Source organism: Ovis aries, chromosome X (assembly GCF_016772045.2).
Source record: "Ovis aries strain OAR_USU_Benz2616 breed Rambouillet chromosome X, ARS-UI_Ramb_v3.0, whole genome shotgun sequence".
Taxonomy (NCBI): Eukaryota; Metazoa; Chordata; class Mammalia; order Artiodactyla; family Bovidae; genus Ovis; species Ovis aries.
Genome location: NC_056080.1, coordinates 46603432 through 46623825, shown reverse-complemented (window position 1 = coordinate 46623825; position 20394 = coordinate 46603432). Strand labels below are relative to the sequence as shown.

At 44.8% G+C, this 20394-nt stretch overlaps 1 protein-coding gene across 3 annotated transcripts in view; it reads left to right on the top strand.

The window, feature by feature from the left end:
* The first annotated feature begins 2609 nt into the window (after positions 1-2609).
* Positions 2610-20394, top strand: part of AMER1 (APC membrane recruitment protein 1) — a 28829-nt gene continuing 11044 nt past the window's right edge. For 2 of the 3 annotated variants that reach the window (XR_003587309.2, XM_004022029.5), the window contains exon 1: positions 2610-2779. The gene's annotated coding sequence lies outside the window, so the exon portion shown is untranslated. The other variant, XM_042242484.1, reaches the window with a different exon arrangement.

The following is a 20394-nucleotide window of genomic DNA, read 5'->3' as shown; positions in this document are numbered from 1 at the left end:
GCCTCTAAACAGCCTGCACATCTGTTCTCATGGGTTTTTCACCAGAGGAACAAGGTATTGAGTAGCAGAGAGATTATCTCCACTTTGTAGGTGAAGAAACTTAAGGACATATTCTTGCTCTCCACCACCAGCCCCTGTAGTGACCAAACAAGTTGATTGTGTGTCAGCATGTATAACGGGGGCCTGGAGGGCACTCTCTTCGAGAAAGCAGTTTGAGGTATAAGTTTGTGCCATACATTGTTCCTGGGGAGAAGTGGGCTATACAAACAAGGAGCTGTGCCATCCCCCACAACATCCCTTCTACCTTAACGTGCATATATACAATCTTCACCTGAGACTTAGAAATATCAGCACCAAGAAGAAGTCCACCCATCTGGGACCTCTTTATCAGGTCAAAAATTATTTTCATTTTCTGCAATCCCTATTTCTTTTGGGCCCAGCCCAATGTCAAATATTTATCAGTCCCAAATCTGACTGCTGTGGAATATTGTTGGTAGCTGGGTACAGGATATTGAGGACTAGCTCCTCTGACAGGAGCAGTGCATCAGTGCCCCTCACATCAGTGTTATTTCAAGCCTACCACTTTACTACTCTGTACATCTCATCTTCCTGCTCCCACAGCTGAAACTATCCTGGCCTCATGTTTCCCTGGACTCTAGATTTAGAAACTGTCTCCTCCAAATTGTAATCTTTGGTCTACTCCAGAGAATCAAGGTTCTGGGTGAAATGGGAACAGGTGGCAGGCAACCAGAGGCATGAGGCAGTGAAGAAGTTTATGAAGGAGGTACTGGGAAAAAAGACACCTCCAAATCAGGTCCAATAAATGAGAATCAGGGCTTTACAAAACAGGAAATCACAGCTCCAGGGAAACATTACAGTCCAGCCATCTAAATGGGAAACTGAGGCTAGGGAGAAGAAGGCACTCGCCCAACAAAGTTGCACAATGAGACAGCCGCAGTCCCATTCTCTCTGACATTTATTTGGACCTAAGATGAGGAGAGGAGCTATGATGTTAAAATACTGATGTTTGTTGACAAAGTATAGAATGTCATGGAAAATCATGTAATATTATAAAAAAATTGAGTTGAACTGTCAGAGTTGGAAGACTCTATATGCTTGACCAGTTTTACACCCTCCTTGTGGAGATGGTGTAATGGTCTGACCCACAAGAGAAAACGGACTGACTAAGGTCATACAGCAAGTCTGAGGCAGAGCTGGAGCAGATTCCAGCCCTAGCAACTGTGTAACTTCCTTTGGTCCACACACACAGGGGCAGTAGTCCTCCTCTTACCAGTTTAGCAGCTGGATCTTTTCAAGGCAGATAGAACCCAATAGAACAACAGAGAGCACTCCTCCTGCAATGCAAAAAATGGCAGGCATCCTTCTCTAATCCCTCCCCCCTCCTCAACTGTATCACTTCCACCCCTCCTCGCCCCGCTCCCCTGCTTTTTAGACATTCACAGAGTTTTAGGGCTGGGCCTTCTGGATACTCTTGAGCTAGTGGTAGAACTGGATTCTTTGCTGCCTCAGTTCACCTGGCCCTGACAGCCACCAATGCCATTTAATGCCCTCAGGCTAGAGACCCAAGTTCAGGCTGGCCCCCTACCACATCCCAGACACATCAGCAGCAGGACTACTACAGGCCTCCTCATTCCACCTTCAACTTTGACCTCCAGTCTGAGCCCAGACAAGATTTTTCTCTCAATACCCAGGTTTTTCAGGGATAGGGAACTGCACAAAGCCTAGCTGAACATCAAAGGGCTGAGAGGGCCACTAGAGACTTTGGGGATCTCCTCAAGTTCCATAAAAAGTGGGAAATTAGGGTGAGAGTCAATCACGGAAACAGGTCTTTACAAAGAAGAAAAGTGAAAGCAGCCCTGGACTGGGAGCCCGGGTCCTGAATTCCAAATCTGCCCCAGTTACTAGCAGGATAGGTGACCTTGGGGAAGCACTTTCTCTTCTCTCGGCAGCAACAGACTTTTCAGTAACTGGTAGAAGCTGGACTCTATGTTAAGCCTCCAGTGTGCCGAAAAGGTGGAGGAAGCTGGGACGCTGGAGCTGCAATTGACTTTCCTGGCAGGTGGGTCCCTCTGAGCGGCTCCGGGGCAGGCGCCCGGGCCCTGATTCTATGCCTAAGGGTGGGGCAGCAAAGTGCAGAGGGTGCGTTGTAGTCCCCCAGGAACCCCAACCTCTCCACCCCGCCTGTCCCAGCTGGCCTCTCTGGAATAAACTACCGGTGGCGGCCAGCGCGCCGCGGCCCGATTGCACCTCGGCCACGGAAATAAAAGCGCCTGCAAAAGCGAAACCGGGCTCCAGAGAGCTCCATACTGACGGGACCAGCCCCTGGAGCTTACGGTGTCGCCAAGCAGCTACCCACCGGGCGTGAGAGGGTGGGGGACTGAGGAGTCCCCGCTAGGGGTTCTGGAGCCTCTCCGCCCCCAGCCAACACCACGCCCGCGCTTATTTGCATTTAAAGAGAAACACACCAAGGAAAACAGTGGGCGAGTCAGGAAACGCCTTCTCACCGTGGTGATTGGACCACACGCCTGCCAATCAGGAAGCCAATGCCCCACCCTGTGGCTGTGAAGTCCGGGGCGGGGGAGGGGTATGGGGGAGCAGTCCAGAGCCTGGGGAAGGGGAGCTGGTGCTGGAGGTGACTGGAGCCACGGCGGCGGCAGGGGCGGCGGTGGCGACGCTCTCAGCCGTAGCAGCCAAGGCTCCAGCTCCAGCCAGGGCGGCGCAAGAGACAAAAACCGGGCTGGAAACCGGACCGGGCCGGGTAAGCATTGCGCGCAGCAGGAGCCTCCGCCTGCCCGCCATACGGTGCAGTCTCGCGTGCTCCACTCTGGCCGCCTGGAAAGGAGCTCTAAGGGCTGGGCCGGTCGGCGTCCGGACCGCTCTGCGCTCCCCTTTGGAACCAGCTTTAAGGACTTTCTGGTGAGGGTCAGAGCCATGTCCTCTGAGCGCTAGAGACCGCGGCTAGAGGTGGAAAAAGGAAGGCAGGCCAGCGGACTATCCTGGGCCATGCCTTGGGGCTCTCGGGGGAGGAAGGGGACGCAACCCGCACGTGCTGCCCTGTGGTCTCGTGAGGGGAGAAGCCAACCAGCACCCCCAGCGGTGCTTTTGTAGGCCCGGAGCTCTACAGCTTTGTTGTAGCACATTAGCTGGAACAGCTGTGTTAGACGAGTATCGCTCATCACAGCGACCCGGCTGCCGACCCTCCCCTTCCCGGCGCATCTCCTGCCTTTCCCTCTCCTCTAGGGACGAAGCCTACGCGCTGGCCTGGGCCCGACGGGTAGTTGCATTGGCGTGGGTTGGGGTATCTACTTTGTCTCCTCCCTCGAGGAGCTCAGTTGGGCCTGTGGGCTGCTCACTTCCCTTTGGAACCTCGGCCTTGAGGCCCCAACCAGCCGCGCCCCCTGCTCCTAGGCTTCCGGGCGCATCTGGCGCCCGCCCCCGCGGACAGAGAGGCTGGCAACCCATCTCTCGCAGTACCTTGGGTTAGGGCAGCAGCTCAAGCTAGTCCTTGGGTTAGAGCTGCAAGGCCGCTTTGTCAAACTCCCCCTCGCCCCCGGGCCTCTCTCCTGTCCCTGCTCCCCCTCCCCCGCCCAGCCTCGCCTCCTGTCCCCTTGGAGGGTACTGGCCGCGCTTTTCTCTCCAACCTCTGGTTTAAAAATAGCGATAACCATGGTGTGATGTGGTGTGGTGTGTGTGTGTGGCGGGGGGCAGGGGGCGGGGGCGCGGTTCTGTGCCATAGGTCGGGGGAGCAATTATTGTAGTAGAGAAACAGCCGTTTGGGTGTGTGTGAGAGAGCTAGAAAAGCAGCCAAATCCTCCAACTTCAAATTTACTGAAAATACCCAGCCTTATGGGCCGTTGTCATTGTCTGCTGCAGACACCTCTGACTGGTGACCATCAGACTTGGTCTAGGCTCTCCTGGCAGTGAGGGGCTGTGCTAGGCGTGCCACAGCTCAGGACAGGCCCTGCAGAGCCAGCTTCCATGGGCCAAGCTTGCCTTGGCATGGGCCACGGGAGTCAAGGTGAACCTTTGGCCCTCACACAAATATCTCCTGCAGCTTTACCTGCCTGCTGCATTCACATGGGCTTGATGGAGGGTCCTGCTTTGTTGGACTCCCCAGCCACCCCTTGAGGAGTCCAGCAGAGCTCCCTCCCTCAGTGCAGCTCCCCTCATTTGGCCCCACCCACTGCTCAGTCTGAGCGGAAGTGTGCCCCTTTCTGTGGACTCTAGGCCTTTCTGAGGAACAAGAGGGAGGGAGCTATCTGTGCTGTGCTTAGTTGCTTAGTCGTGTCTGACTCTTTGCCATGCCATGGACGTAGCCCACCAGACATCTCTGTCCATGGGGATTCTCCAGGCAAGAATACTGGAGTGGGTTGCCATGCCCTCCTCAGAGGATCTTCTCAACTGTAGGATCGAACCCAGGTCTCCTGCATTGTAGGTGGATTCTTTACCATCTGAGCCACCAGGGAAGCCCAGGAGCTATCTAGGGACTTGAAAGGCTCTTCTTGGACCTTTAACACACCTCTGAGGGTGGAAAACTCTGTACACTACAGGTCCCTGGCAAAGCCTAGGTACCTATGAGAGGAGAAAATGAGACCCAGTAGATCCCTCACTTTAATGGAAGGCTGGCTGGGGACTTTTGTGACACTAGCAAGAACTGCAGATAGGACACTACAGTCACCTCCTCTCACTTTGACCAAGCACCAATACAATCCCCTACTTGCATCTGGGCATCTGTGGTTCAGAGCTAGACATGTCCTCTGCACTGTCTCAAACCAGCAGCCACCCAACATACCTGCCCTATATGACACCCCTCCCCACACTCAGACTCACTCACCCTACAATGTTCAAATTCTCTTCCCTCTCAGCTCTGGGCCTATCTCCTTAGTGTCTTTCCATCTCTTGCAATCCATGATGACCTCTTCTTTCTCAGAACTCTGAACTCCTTCAAGCTACCTGTATCCCTTGGGATTTTCTGGCTTAGGAAAAAAACTATAATTAAATTTCCCTGCCTCTACTTTGTTTCCCTGATACCATGGATGTCTGGGTTCTGCCCAAACTTCTTACAGGGGTAAATGAAACCTGAATCTCAGCCAAAGTTCCATGAAACCCTAGCAATGCATAGCGGTGATGAATGCTCGGGAAGGACTTAATGTCTGTCAAGCTTTGGAGAAGACCTTTATGTTCCCAACTGGCACTTGTCCTGATTCACATGAAAATGATTAGAAAAATGATACTCAAGTCTCATGTATTTATTGAGTATACATAATGAAGATTGAGAAGGGGAATGGGTTTCATCTACAATTTAAAAAAAATAAAGCACAATGTCTATAATCTCAGGACCTGCATTGCCCAGTCCCCAGCTAATTCATGAATCTAGAGACACCTGCCATGGAGAGAGATGAGAGATCTGTGTGTACATGGGATATTGTCCTGGGAAGCCTCCAGAAATTAGAGGGGTTTTGGTTAAGCAAAGGATAGTTGTATAAGCAAAATTAGGAATGAGAGGGAGTGGCTGGCAAGCAGGATGAGTGAAGTGACAGTCTTTTCTGGTTGAGATTGTATGGCTCCAAGGTAGAAAGGCCCCTTACAATCTCAACCAGAAAAGACCCAGAACTTCCAGATGTTCAAGCTGGATTTAGAAAAGGCAGAGGAACCAGAGATCAAATTGCCAACATCCGTTGGATCATAGAGAAAGCAAGGGAATTCCAGAAAAAACATCTGCTTCATTACTCTGCTAAAGCCTTTGACTGTGTGGATCGCAACAAATTGTGAAAAATTCTTCACATGATGGGAATACCAGACCACCTTACCTGCCTCCTGAGAAACCTATATGCAAGTCAAGAAGCAACACTTAGAACTGGACATGGAACAATGGACTGGTTCAAAATTGGGAAAGGAGTACATCAAGGCTGTATATTATCACCCTGCTTATTTAACTTGTATGCAGAGTACATCGTGTGAAATGCTGAGCTGGATGAATCACAAGCCGGAATCAAGATTGTCAGGAGAAATACCAACAGCCTCAGTTATGCAGATGATAACCACTCTCATGGCAGAAAGTGAAGAGGAAATAAAGACTCTCTTGATGAAAGTGAAAGAAAAGAGTGAAAAAACTGGCTTAACACTCAACATTCAAAAAACTGAGATTATGGCATTCGTTCCCATCACTTCATGACAAATAGAAGGGGGAAAAAGTAGAAGCAGTGACAGATTGTATTTACTTGGGCCCTAAATCACTGCAGACAGCGATTGCAGCCATGAAATTAAAAGACGCTTGCTCCTTAGAAGGAAAGCTACGACAAATCTACATAGCATATTACAAAGCAGAGACATCACTTTGCCATAAAGATCTGTATAGTCAAAGCTGTGGTTTTTCCAGTAGTCATGTATGGATGTGAGAGTTGGACCAAAAGAAGGCTGAGTGCCAAAGAATTGATGCTTTTGAACTGTGTTATTGGAGAAGATTCTTGAGTCTTTTTGGACTGCAAGGAGATTCAACCAGTCAATCATAAAGGATATAAGTCCTGAATATTCATTGGAAGGACTGATGCTGAAACTGGAGCTCCAATACTTTAACCACCTGGTGCAAAGAGCTGAATCGCTGAGAAAGACCATGATGGTGGGAAAGATTGAGGGCAGAAGGAGAAGGGGGCAACAGAGGATGAGATGGTTAAATGGCATCACTGACGCAATGAACATGGATTTAAGCAAACTCTGGGAGATAGTGAAGGACAGGGAAGCCTGGCATGCTGCAGTTCCTGGGGTCTTAAAGAATCAGACATGACTTAGCAACTGAACAACAGCAACAGCAAGGTAAAAAGGAAGCTGAGGCCCAGTGGTGTTGAGTTTCCCAAATGCCAGGTTGTGAAATGGGGCCTGATCTTGAAGGAATGAAGGAAGGAGCCATCAAAGAGTGGGGAATTGGGAAGTTCTGATATTTTTTTGTGTGCAGATATGTCATAATAAAACAGGATTTTAGAAAGGGTTTTAGAATGGGTTCTTAGAAAGGGATTGGAAGAGTGCCATAAGTTGGGCGTGTAAAAAATCATCTTTGGATCTGGAAGAACTAGGGGAGCAGGCTATCTCTAGAGGGAAACTGTATGTTGTCAGCCTCTCTGGTTTTGCAGGGGATCTTGTTGGGGCGGCGGGGAAGGACAGAGCCAGGATTCTATATACCAATGTGGTAAAGGCTGAGTGCCCCTTAGTCCTTTGCTGATCGTTTTTCTCCCAGCCTGGACAGGCCTTCAGGAAGCACCAGTTTGGGCTCCTTTTCCTACAGACGGGAATCCTGAGGCCTCAGAAAGCAGCAGAGACTTGCTTAAGTTCACATAGAATTTAGGGAGAGACTTAGCAACTAAATACCACCACCAACAGCTGCCTCCTGTGCAGCTCCTCTTATCCACTATATCCATTCAGCATAAATCAGTACAAATCACATGAATCAACCCCTCTTCTTACCTCACCCATTCATCAAGAGTGGAAAAGAAAGAAGCTTGGTTAGCTTTCTAGGAACTCCTCCCCTTTCACATCTCTTGCTTTTTCAGTCTTGTTCTACAACCTGTCAGGGGCTGAAAGTTTCAGAAGAGAAGTAGTTGAAAGAAGCTGGCAATCCAGTGTTTCTCTCATAGTATAGTGGAGGTGTTAAAAATTCCTCAAGAACTGTTACATTTACACTCTCTGAACCAGAGGATGAAGGGAATGAGAGAAATAGCAACAAGTCTGGCTTTGAAGAACCAAAGAGGAAGAAGGGGCTATAAGAGAGCTGCCTAGTGTTATTTCTTCAGTTCCCCTGCCTCAAATCCTGTCCAGGCAGATAGACTGGGTGATAAAAGTAAAGCCCTCGGAAGAGGCATTTCATAGACTTCCTGTGTCACTCATTCTTGGTTTACCCATCTCATGGCCAGGAAGTTCTTTCTCAGATGTAATCTGAGCCTCTCATTGCTATACTTAAACCAAGTGTGTGGTGTGTGTGGTGTGTGGTGTGTGGTGTGTGTGTGTGTGTGTGTGTGTGTGTTGGCAGTGGGGTTGAGAACAGCTGGCTACCATAGCTCTACTGCTTGACAATTCATGGCAATTTCATGGGCATTAAACCGTCTCTTCCACCTTCAACTTCTCTGAGTTAAATAATCAGAGTCTTTCATGTCTCCTTGGTCTTATTTTTTAAACCTGTTCATGTCGCTTGCAAGGCAGGCAGGGAAACCAGAACCACTGCAGAAGTGCAGGTGCTAGCTGAGTGAGGGTGCATTGCTCCCCTACACCTCCCCTTTTGGAATTAGAGGATAATAGGTACAATGAACAAAATGGCCTGAGGGAGTTTGGTGGAGTCAGAGGCAGGCATAATGGTGCTGCAGGCGGTGGGGATGAGGAGCTTTGCAACCTTTTGATCTGCATTTCTTGTTGCAGAGACTTCACTGCTTTCATCTACAGTTTTCTTTTTTTTTTCCCCTGCTGGGTTTTTAAGCAGATACTAACACCTCTTCTCTAGACAGTGCCCCTCAACTGGGGGCTGCAGTTCTTCTCCAGAGAGAGAGGGCTGGGCCTGGCCAGCTGTGGTCCCTCAAGAATCTGTACATTTCATATATTCATAGGCTAGGCCTAGCACATTCAGAAAAGTAGAATGCTGGGTGGGCTTGCGGGGGGAGGGTAGAAGTGAGAGGCATATGGATTGAGGCAGGGCTGCAGTTCACCTCTGTTCTGCAGTGGGCCCACCTAGACAGGCATCCAGGCCTCCCAATGAAGCCTAGAACCCCCAAAATGACATTTCCTCAACATGACTCCTGATTCAGCAGCCACTGGAAAACTAAACACAATACTGTCCTTTTCCCAGCTTCATGCAGCCTGGAGGAAGCAGATTCCCAGTCCAGTCTCCCATTTCTAAATGGGAAAACTGAGGCCCAGAACAGGGAAGTGATTTGTTTGCCAAAGGTTTCATAAGAACACAAAGTTCCTGGCCCTCAGTTTAATGCTTCTTCCTCTAAGCACACTGATCTGATCCCCTCCCAAACCTCAGTTTCTTTACTGAGGTCTCTCACTTAGGGTATGGTGCTTATAGAGGATATAGTACATATAGAGGATACCTAGGAAAGTAAGGAGTCTCCACTGTTCACTTGATCCAGCTGCTCCTCTGCAGGCTTTTTTGACTGCCTTATCACGTCTCTTTCCCTGGAGTTAGCTCCTCTCCTGTTCTTCATCTGAACAGAGGAAGAAGAAGGTGTGTTGCCTTTGATCTCATGCTTGCTGAGTTAGTACTGAAATAATGGAAGCCTTATGATGCAGGCATGACACCTTTGAATACATTCCTTTCTAAGGCGGTTTGGGAGCCTTAGAGGAGAGTGGCAAGTAGGTGGTTCCCAGAGCCTCCACCATTCCAGGCAAGCTGGAGAGGCAGCCTCAGTAGCCTGAGGAGAAAGATGCTGCATCATGAAGTTTCACCAGGTAAGCCCATTTCCACGTAGAGGCAGAGTCTGAGTGACCATACCTCCTAGACTGGATAAGCCCTGTATATTTGGGGCTGAGGCTAAGGGGCAGAGAAGTGAGCCTAGGAAAGCTGCAAGCGACATGAAGAGAGCAAGTCTTGAAGGTCAGGCAAAGGGAGTTGGCCTTAATCTTGTAGGCAGTGCTGAATAATTTAAGTCAAGGTGTGATGCACTGAAATCAGAGTTGTAAGAAAATGAATCTGGCAAGGGTGTGCAGGATGTATGAGATGGAAGTGGGGAGGCAAGGGGGTAGGATTTCAGTGCTGCAGCAGGAGGGACCAGAGGGAACGCTAAGAGACTTTTGTCATCCTCATCGCAGTAAGGGGAAATCTGAGGAACTAGAGTGGAGAAGGTAGCTACAAGAGGCCCTATCACAAGGGCCCTTTATTGAACATCTGCTTGGTACCTAGCAAGTAATCTATCTTTTATATTTATCATCTCTAATCCTTACTGTGACTCCATATGGTAGGTAGCATTCTCTTCAAAAAGGTTAGGTCTCTTTCTCAAATCTCCAGCCTGAAAAGAGTGAAGCTGGCATTTTAGTTTTGGGCTGATAAGCTCTAGCTGAATTAGAATTCAGTTGAACTAACATTGTTTGAGCTGCTGCTCTGTGCTAGATGTGGTGACTGCCGTATAAGATGAAGGAGGCTGCATTCAAGAGAAAAGAACAGACAGGCTGAGGCTGGCCAGAATGAATTACTCATGGCTGAATATGATCATTCATTTGAGGGGCTGGTGTTGAGGAAATGGGAACAGGGGCTAGAGGGCTCATTTTGGGGTCTATGCTACATCTAGAGTTGGTGAGATACCCCCCTTAAGAAGAGGTGCCTCTCAGGAAGGCTGCAAATTAGGGGAGGAGTGGTTGCAGGGATAGCTTGATTGGGGCTCTACCAGCAGCATTTACAGCTCTGCCAAAGAGTACCAAGCTAGACAGCCCTTCCTTCAGGTCCTGAAAAAAAAATGGTTTTGAGAGTAGACTTTGTCTGTGGGCTTTAGAAATGTTAATTCAAATTCCAGATCTTGTAGGTCATTCTCCTTAAACAATAGCTCAAATTATTTTCATTTTGTCTTTACCTTTTTGTTTGTCCCCAATGGCAGGTTTCTGTTTGGACCTTTGTTTTGGCCCCTCAAACTTATCTCCCAAGGAGAAGAGTAGAGGAACATGTCCCATGGTTTGGGAGTGGTGATAGTGGGGTTTCTGGATAAGAATAATAGCCACAGAAAGCTTTCTGGAATGTTCTAGGTGGGTCCAAAATAGTGGTAGCCAGTGAGGACTGGAAATGCTGAAAAGAAGGCTCAGCTGGATTGGTACAAGAGTGTGATTGGAGAGGAAGAGGATGGCTCTTGCAGGTGTGAGGGCAACTTGCACAGTCCTCACTCTAAGTCATCTTCCTTGATTAGGGGCCAGCACAGTGCAGCAGAAATGCATAGAATTGGGACTGAGAGGCCTGGAAGTTAGTGTGGCTCTGTCATCATCCCACTGTGTGACCTTAGGCAAGTCTTCTCCCAAGCCTAAACAATTTGCTTCTCCATGACAAGGACTTAACATCTCCTAAGGCAATGGCAACCCTCTCCAGTATTCTTTTTTAATGTATTAATTTATAATTGAAGGATAATTATAATATTGTATTGGTTTTTGCCCTATATCAACATGGATCAGCCATAGGTATGCTATGTCCCTTCACTCTTGTGCCTCCCTCACACCTCATCCCACCCCTCTAGGTTGTCACAGAGCCCCAGTTAGAGTTCCCTGAGTCATATAGCAGATTCCAGCTGGATGTCTATTTTACATATGTTAGTGTGTGTTTCCATGCCACTTGATCCATTCATCCCACCCTCTCCTTCCTACCACGCTGTGTCCATAAGTCTGTTCTCTATGTCTGCATCTCCATTGCTGTTGTGCAAATAGGTTCATCAGAACTATCTTTCTAGATTTCATATATGTGTATTAATATATATTTGTCTTTCTCTTTCTGGTTTAATTCACTCTGTATAATAGGTTCTAGGTTCATCCACCTCCTTAGCACTGACTCAAATGTGTTCCTTTTTATGGCTGAGTAATATTCGATTGTATATATATGTACCACATCTTTTATATCCATACATCTGTTGGACATCTAGGTTGCTTCCATGTCCTAGCTACTATAAATAGTGCTGCAGTGAACACTGAGATACATGTGTCTTTTTTAATTATGGTTCTCTCAGGGTATATGCCCAGAACTGGGATTGTTGGGTCATATGGTAATTTTATTCCTAGTTTTTTAAGCAATCTCCATACTGTCTTCCATAGTGGCTGTATCAATTTACATTTCCATCAACAGTGCAAAAGGGTTGCCTTTTCTCCACACTCTCTCCGGAATTTATTGTTTGTAGATTTTTTGATGATGGCCATTCTGAGAGGTGTGAGGTGATGTTTCATTGTAGTTTTGATTTGCATTTCTCTAATTATGAGCAATCTTGACCATCTTCGTGTGTTTTATTAGTCATCTTTATGTCTTCTTTGGATAAATGTCTGTTTAGGTCTTCTGCCCACTTTTTGATTGGACTGCTCATTTTTTTCTGGTATTGAGCTGCATAAACTGCTTGTATATTTTGGAAATTAATTCTTTGTCAGGTGTTTCATTTGCTGATATTTGCTCCCATTCTGAGGGTTGTCTTTTCACCTTGTTTATAGTTTCCTTTGCTGTGCAAAAACCTTTTAAGTTTAACTAGGTCCCACTTGTTTATTTATTTTTTTTAATTTCCATTACTCTAGAAGGTGGGTCATGGGACTTCCCTAGTGGCTCAGTGGTAAAGAATCTGCCTGCAATACAGGAGACCCAGGTTCGATGAGTTGGGAGTTGGAAAGATCCCCTGGAGGAGTGCGTGGCAACCCACTCTAGTATTCTTGCCTAGAGAATCCCATGGACAGAGGAGCACAGCAGGCTGCAATCCATTAGGGTCACACAGAGTCAGACAAGACTGAAGTGACAAAGCAGCAGCAGCAGTGGGAGGTGGGTCATAGAGGATCTTGTTGTAATTTACATCAGAGAATATTTTGCCTATGTTTTCCTCTAAGAGTTTTATAGTTTCTGGTCTTACATTTAGGTCTTTAATCCATTTTGAATTTATCTTTGTGTATGGTGTTAGGACAGAGTAGGCAATGGCAACCCACTCCAGTACTCTTGCCTGGAAAATCCCATGGATGGAGAGGCCTGGTAGACTGCAGTCCATGGAGTCGCTGAGAGTTGGACACGACTGTGTGACCTTACTTTCACTTTTCACTTTCATGCATTGGAGAAGGAAATGGTAACCCACTCCAGTGTTCTTTCCTGGAGAATCCCAGGGATGGGGGACTGTGGTGGGCTGCCATCTATGGGGTTGTACAGAGTTGGACATGACTGAGGCAACTTAGCAGCAGCAGCAGCAGCAGCAAGGTGTTAGGAAGTGTTATAATTTCATTCTTTTATAGATAGCTGTCAAGTTTTCCCAGCAGCACTTACTGAAGAGACTGTCTTTGCCCCATTGTATATTCTTGCCTCCTTTGTCAAAGATAAGTTGCTCACAGGTGTGTGGGTTTATCTCTGGGCTTTAGATCTTGTTCCATTTGTTTATATTTCTGTTTTTGTGCCAGTACCATACTGTCTTGGGGTTGAGAAGATGGCAACCCATCTTCTAGTATTGTTGCCTGGAAATCCCATGGACAGAGAAGCCTACAGCCCATGGGGTCACAAAGATTTGGACATGGTTGAGCGACTGAACACACATACCATACTGTCTTGATGACTATAGCTTTGTAGTATGTAGTCTGAAGTCAGGAAGGTTGATTCCTCCAGTTCCATTCTTTCTCAAGATGGCTTTGGCTATTCAGAGTCTTTTGTGTTTCCATGCAAATTGTGAAATTATTTGTTCTAGTTCTGTGAAAAATACCATTGGTAGTTTGATAGAGATTGTGTTGAATCTATAGATTGCTTTGGGTAATATACTCATTTTCACTATATTGATTTCTTCCAATCCAAGAACATGGTATATTTCTCCATCTAATTGTGTCATCTTTGATTTCTTTCATCAGTGTTTTATACTCTTCTATATACAGGTCTTTTGCTTCTTTAGGTAAATTTATTCCTAGGATCATTTCCTTAATTTCTCTTTCTTATTTTTCATTGTTATTATATAGGAATGCAAGGGATTTCTGTGTATTGATTTTGTATCCTGTGACTTTACTAAATTCACTGATTGGTTCTAGTAAGTTTCTGATAGTGTCTTTAGGATTTTCTATATATAGTATAATGTCTGCAAACAGTGAGAGTTTTACTTCTTCTCAAACCTGGATTTCTTTTATTTCGTTTTCTTCTCTGATTGCCATAGCTAGGACTTCCAAAACTGTGTTGAATAATAGTGATAGGAGTGGGCACTGTTGTCTTATTCCTCATCATAGAGGGAATGCTCTCAGTTTTTCACCATTGAGAGTAATATTTGAAGTGGGTTTATATGGCCTTTATTATGTTGAGGTAGATTCCTTCTATGCCCATTTTTTGAAGAGTTTATATCATAAATGGGTGTTGAATTTTGTCAAAGGCTTTCTTTGTATCTATTGAGATTATCATATGGTTTTTACCTTTCAATTTTTTTCTTTTATTTTTTAAATGTATTTATTTTAATTGGAGGCTAATTACTTTACAATATTGTGGTGGTTTTTGCCATACATTGACATGAATCAGCCATGGATGTACATGTGTCCTCATCCAGAACTCCCCTCCCACTTCCTCCCCATCCCATCCCTCTGGGTTCTTCCAGTGCACTGGCTTTGAGTGCCCTGTTTCATGCATCAAACTTGGACTGATAATCTATTTCACGTATGGTAATATACATGTTTCAGTGTTAGTCTCTCAAATCATCCCACCCTTGCCTTCTCCCACAGAGTCCAAAAGTCTTTTCTTTATATCTGTCTCTTTCGCTGTCTCACATATAGGGTCATCATTACCATCTTTCTATATTCCATATATATGCGTTAATATACTGTATTGGTGTTTTTCTTCCTGACTTACTTCACTCTGTTTAATAGGCTACAGTTTCATCCACCTCATTAGAACTGATTCAAATGCATTCTTTTTAATAGCTGAGTAATAATTCCATTGTGTATATGTACCACAACTTTCTTATCCATTTGTCTGCCGATGGACATCTAGGTTGCTTCCATGTCCTAGCTGTTGTAAATAGTGCTGCAGTGAACATTGGGGTGTACATGTCTCCTTCAATTCTGGTTTCCTCAGTGTGTATGCCCAGCAGTGGAATTACTCAGTCATATAGAAGTTGTATTTTCAGTTTTTTAAGGAATCTCCACACTGTTCTCCATGTGGCTGTACTAGTTTGCATACCCACCAACAGTGTAAGAGGGTTCCCTTTTCTCTACACCCCTTCTCTAGCATTTATTGTTTGTAGACTTTTTGACAGCACCCATTCTAACAGGCGTGAGATGGTACCTCATTGTGGTTTTGCTTTGTATTTCTCTGATAATGAGTGATGTTGAGCATTTTTTCATGTGTTTGTTAGCCATCTCTATGTCTTCTTTGCAGAAATGTCTGTTTAGGTCATTGGCACATTTTTTGATTGGGTCCTTTATTTTTCTGGTATTGAGCTGCATGTGCTGTCTGTATTTTTTTGAGATTAATTCTTTGTCAGTTGTTTCGTTTGTTGTTATTTCCTCCCACTGTGAAGCCTGTCTTTTCACCTTGCTTATAGTTTCCTTTATTGTGCAAAAGTTTTTAAGTTTAATTGGGTCCCATTTGTTTATTTTTGCTTTTATTTCCAAAATTCTGGGAGGTGGATCACAGAGGATCCTGCTGTGGTTTATGTCGGAGAGTGTTTTGCCTATGTTCTCCTTTAGGAATTTTATAGTTTCTGGTCTTATGTTTAGATCTTTAATCCATTTTGAGTTTATTTTTGTGTATGGTGTTAGAAAGTGTTCTAGTTTCATTTTTTTACAAGTGATTGAGCAGTTTTCCCAGCACCACTTGTTAAAGAAATTGTCTTTTCTCCATTGTATATTCTTGCCTCCTTTGTTAAAGATAAGGTGTCCATAGGTGCATGGATTTATCTCTGGACTTTCTATTTGGTTCCATTGATCTATATTTCTGTCTTTGTGTCAGTACTATACAGTCTTGATGACTGTACCTTTGCAGTATAGTCTGAAGTCAGGCAGGTTGATTCCTCCAGTTCCATTCTTCTTTCCCAAGATGGCTTTGGCTATCTGAGGTTTTTTGTATGTCCATACAAATTGTCAAATTGTTTGTTCTAGTTCTGTGAAAAATACCATTGGTGGCTTGATAGGGATTATATTGAATCTATAGATTGCTTTGGGTAGTATACTCACTTTCACTATATTGATTATTCTGATCCATGAACATGGTATATTTCTATTTGTGTCATCTTTGATTTCTTTCATCAGTGTTTCATAGTTTTCTATATATAGGTCTTCTTTGTTGCTTTAGGTAAATTTTTTCTTAAGTATTTTATTCTTTTCATCACAATGGTGAATGAGATTTTTTTCTTTAATTTCTCTTTCTGTTTTCTCATTGTTAGTGAATGGGAATGCAAGGGATTTCTGTGTGTTAATTTTATATCCTGCATCTTTGCTATATTCATTGATTAGCAATTTTCTGGTAGTGTCTTTAGGGTATTCTATGTAGAGGATCATGTCATCTGCAAGCAGTGAGAGTTTTACTTCGTTTTACTTCTTCTTTTCTGATCTGGATTCCTTTTTTTTCCTTTTTCTTCTCTGATTGTCGTGGCTAAAACTTCCAAACCTATGGTGAATAGTAGTGGTGAGAGTGTGCACCTTTGTCTTGTTCCTGACTTTAGGGGAAATGCTTTCAGTTTTTTGCCTTTGAGGATAATGTTTGCTGTGGGTTTATCACATATGGCTTTTATTATGTTGAGGTATATTCCTTCTATGCCTGCTTTCTGGAGAGTTTTTATCATAAATGGGTGCTGAATTTTGTCAAAGGCTTTCTCTGCATCTATTGAGATAACTATGTGGTTTTTATCCTTCAATTTGTTAATATGGTATATCACATTGATTGATTTGCAAATATTGAAGAATCCTTGCATCTGTGGGATAAAGCCCACTTGTTCATGATATGTGAGCTTTTAGATGTGTTGCTGAATTCTGTTTGCTAAAATTTTGTTGAGAATTTTTGCATCTATATTCATCAGTGATATTGGCCTGTAGTTTCCTTTTTCTGTGTTGTCTTTGTCAGGTTTTGGTATCAGGGTGATGGTGGACTCATAGAATGATCGGAAGTTTCCCTTCCTCTGCAATGTTTTGAAAGAGTTTTAGAAGGATAGGCATTAGCTCTTCTCTAAATGTTTGATAGAATTCTCCTGTGAAGCCATCTGGTCCTGGGCTTTTGTTTTTTGGGAGATTTTTGATCACAGCTTCAATTTCAGTGCTTGTAATTGAGTTGTTCATTATTTCTATTTCTTCCTGGTTCAGTCTTGGAAGATTGAACTTTTCTAAGAATCTGTCCATTTCTTCCAGGTTATCTATTTTATTGCCATATTGTTGTTCATAATAGTCTCCTATAATGCTTTGTATTTCTGCATTGTCTGTTGTAACCTCTCCTTTTTCATTTCTAATTTTGTTGATTTGATTCTTCTCCCTTTTTTTCTTTATGAGTCTGGCTAAAGGTTTGTCAATTTTATTTATCTTCTCAAAGAATCTGCTTTTAGTTTTATTAATCTTTAGTATTGTCTCTTCATTTCCTTTTCATTTACTTATGCTCTGATGTTTGATGTCTTTCCTTCTGCTAACTTTGGGTTTTTTTCTTTTGTTCTTCTTTGTCCAGTTGTTTTAGGTGTAAAGTTAGGTTGTCTATTAGATGTTTTTGTTTGTTTGTTTTTTGAGGTAGGATTGTATAGAAACTTCCCTCTTAGAACTGCTTTTGCTGCATCCCATAGGTTTTGGGTCATCATTATTTCACTGTCATGTTTTTCTAGGAAGTTTTTGATTTCTCTTTTCACTTTTTCAATAACCTATTTGTTGTTTAGAAGTGTATTGTTCAATATCCATGTGTTTGTGTTTTATATAGTGTTTTTTTTTTCTCCTGTAATTGATACCTAGTCTCAACGTTGTGGTCAGAAAAGATGCTTGATATGATTTCAGTTTTCTTAAATTTACTGATTCTTGATTTGTGAACCAGGATGTGGTCTATCCTGAGAATGTTCCATGTGCATTTGAGAAGAAAGTATTCTCCACTCCAGTATTCATGCCAGGAAAATCCCGTGGACAGAGGAGCCTGGTGGGGTACAGTCTATAATGTTGCAAAAGAGCCATGACTTAGTGACTAAACAGCAACAGCAACCAGGCCTGATTAATGGATCACTGGGAAGGAGAAATGGGGGTGAGTGAGGAAGTGGGAAATATTTTGTAAGCTGGTAAGTACCATGAGTGCTTCCCTTGTGGCTCAGTGGTAAAGAATCTGCCTGCCAATGCAGGAGATGTGGGTTCTATCCCTGGGTTGGGACGATCTCCTAAAGAAGGAAATGACAACATACTGCAGTATTTATGCCTGGGGAATCCCATGGGCAGAGGAGCCAGGCAAGCTACAGCCTATGGGGATCACAAAAGAGTAGAACATGATTTAGTGATTAAACAACAAGCACCAGGAGTGGATGAAGGACATTTGTTGATTTGAATTTCCTTTGCATTGGTACTTTAGCTAAGTTTGGATCGTTGACCTTTCTGGCTTGGGCTAGAGAACCTGGCTAGTGGAGATTCACAGACAAACCAGAGCTGTTAACCAGTCGCTGATTTGAGGAAATATTTTGGGCCTCTGAAATCAAAAATTGACTAAAATAACAACTGAAGCCTCCTGTGAGAAGAAATTAAGGCTCCTTAATTTACCATTTGTGAAAATTGAGGTCCAAGAAGGTTTGGTGACATACCCTTAGAGCCTGGGAAGCACTTTCGTCAACCCTGACTGAGGTAGTTTTGCTGCTAAAAATTGTCCAACTATAGTTTGAATAAAACGGAGAAGGCAGTGGCACCCCACTCCAGTAATCTTGCCTGGAAAATCCCATGGACAGAGAGGCCTGGTAGGCTGCAGTCCATGGGGTCGCTAAGAGTCAGATACAACTGAGCGACTTCACTTTCACTTTTCACTTTCATCCATTGGAGAAGGAAATGTCAACCCACTCCAGTGTTCTTGCCTGGGAATCCCAGGGATGGGGGAGCCTGGTGGGCTGCCATCTATGGGGTCACACAGAGTTGGACACAACTGAAGTGACTTAGCAGCAGCAGTTTGAATAAAATATATATAAAACTAGTTGCTATGTTTTTGAGCCTCTGTTATATAATGGATTTTATTTGTTACTTTATATATATCAGATTTTAATTCCTTAAAATAGCTTTAAAAGGTAGGCATTTTTAATATGCTCATTTTCCAGTTGAAACTGAAAGAACTTGCTGGATTTCCCCCAGGTAGGGAGAGCTGATTACAGTGCAGAATTGGCTGACTCTCAGGAAGTGGGGGGAGGTTGGCTGGACTTCCTGTCCTTATTACTCCTTCCTTAGACCACCTTCCACTGCATATACTAGTGCAGGATGCACCCAGAATGGGCTTGCTCCCAGGAAAACTTGGAGGAGGTCTGGGAAACTACAACTGGTTGAGGCCATGCCTCTGGAGCTACTGCATAAATCTACACACTTCTTCCCTGAACTCAGCCTTCTCTAAACTTGGCTGAGCTGGCCCCAGGAAATAGGGCTGGGAGCAAAATGTGCAAGACTCACTGCAGCTGTTTCCCCATTACTGAGATGGATTCCTGGGGCAAATTTGTGACTGGTCTCTTGCTGTATTTTGAGAGGGGAGGAGGAAGAAGTAGCTCTGACCTAGCCTTCCACTGGTCTAAGAATGGCCTGAGGCTGGCCTCTCTGGAGCAGGGATGGACACAGTCCAATTCCTGCCATGCTAGCAATAGCTTCAGCAGGTGGCCCCTGCCAGGGATCTCAGAGTAGCCTTAGAGTATTCCCTCACCCACCAGTCCAACTGAAACTTAGATAGGCATGCAGTTTGAGAAACCTTAGGCTGGAGAGGCTCTGCACTTAGCAGGACTACTTTCTTGGCCGAAACTAGGAAGGGAGCCAGCCTCAGCCTGAGGGAGCTGCAGAATCTGTCCCTTTGCAGTCCCCTTTGCCTTCTGCCCCACCTCACTCTCCTGAATTGTGGTCCCGAGCAAGGGTAGCATAGCCCACTGGGAAAGGACAGCATTGGGACCTGGTGAGGTAGTAAGGAGTATGAAAAAGAGGCCTGAGTCAGATGGCTAGATGGGGCTGGGCTTAAGGGGCACTAGCTACAGGTGATTCCTGCCAGCTTCTGTCCTACTACCTTGTGGGAGACAGAGACACTATGGGTGGGGTACCTGGCTCTGGAAGGGACAAAGCAGGGAGGTAGGAGACAGCATAATTTCACCTCTGACCTTTACCAGCGAAGATGGCCCTGGGCCTAGTTAGGAGGAGGACCTGAACCTGGGGGAAGAGAATTTGATTCCCAGGGATACAACCCTGCCTAGTTCACCCACTCCCACCACATATACAGAAGGCTTTTTAAATTGCCCTTAACATAAGACTTTGTATAAATCCACAAACATCTTTAAAATCCCTTAACACTTGGCTCTTCCTCAGCATGGGCCAAGGCAGCTGGTTCCTTGGACTTCCTGTAGTTGAATGGCTTTCTCAAATGAGTGGCCTTTTACACATGGTCTCGACTTAGTGACTAAACAACAACAGCTACTTCCTAGGAAACTGAGATCTCACTTATATAACAGGAATGCTAGTCTTTCTCATTTGCTTTGCACTTTACAGCTTACAAAATGCTTTTGGCATTCATTGTCCCATCTAACCTCACATCACTGCAGTGGA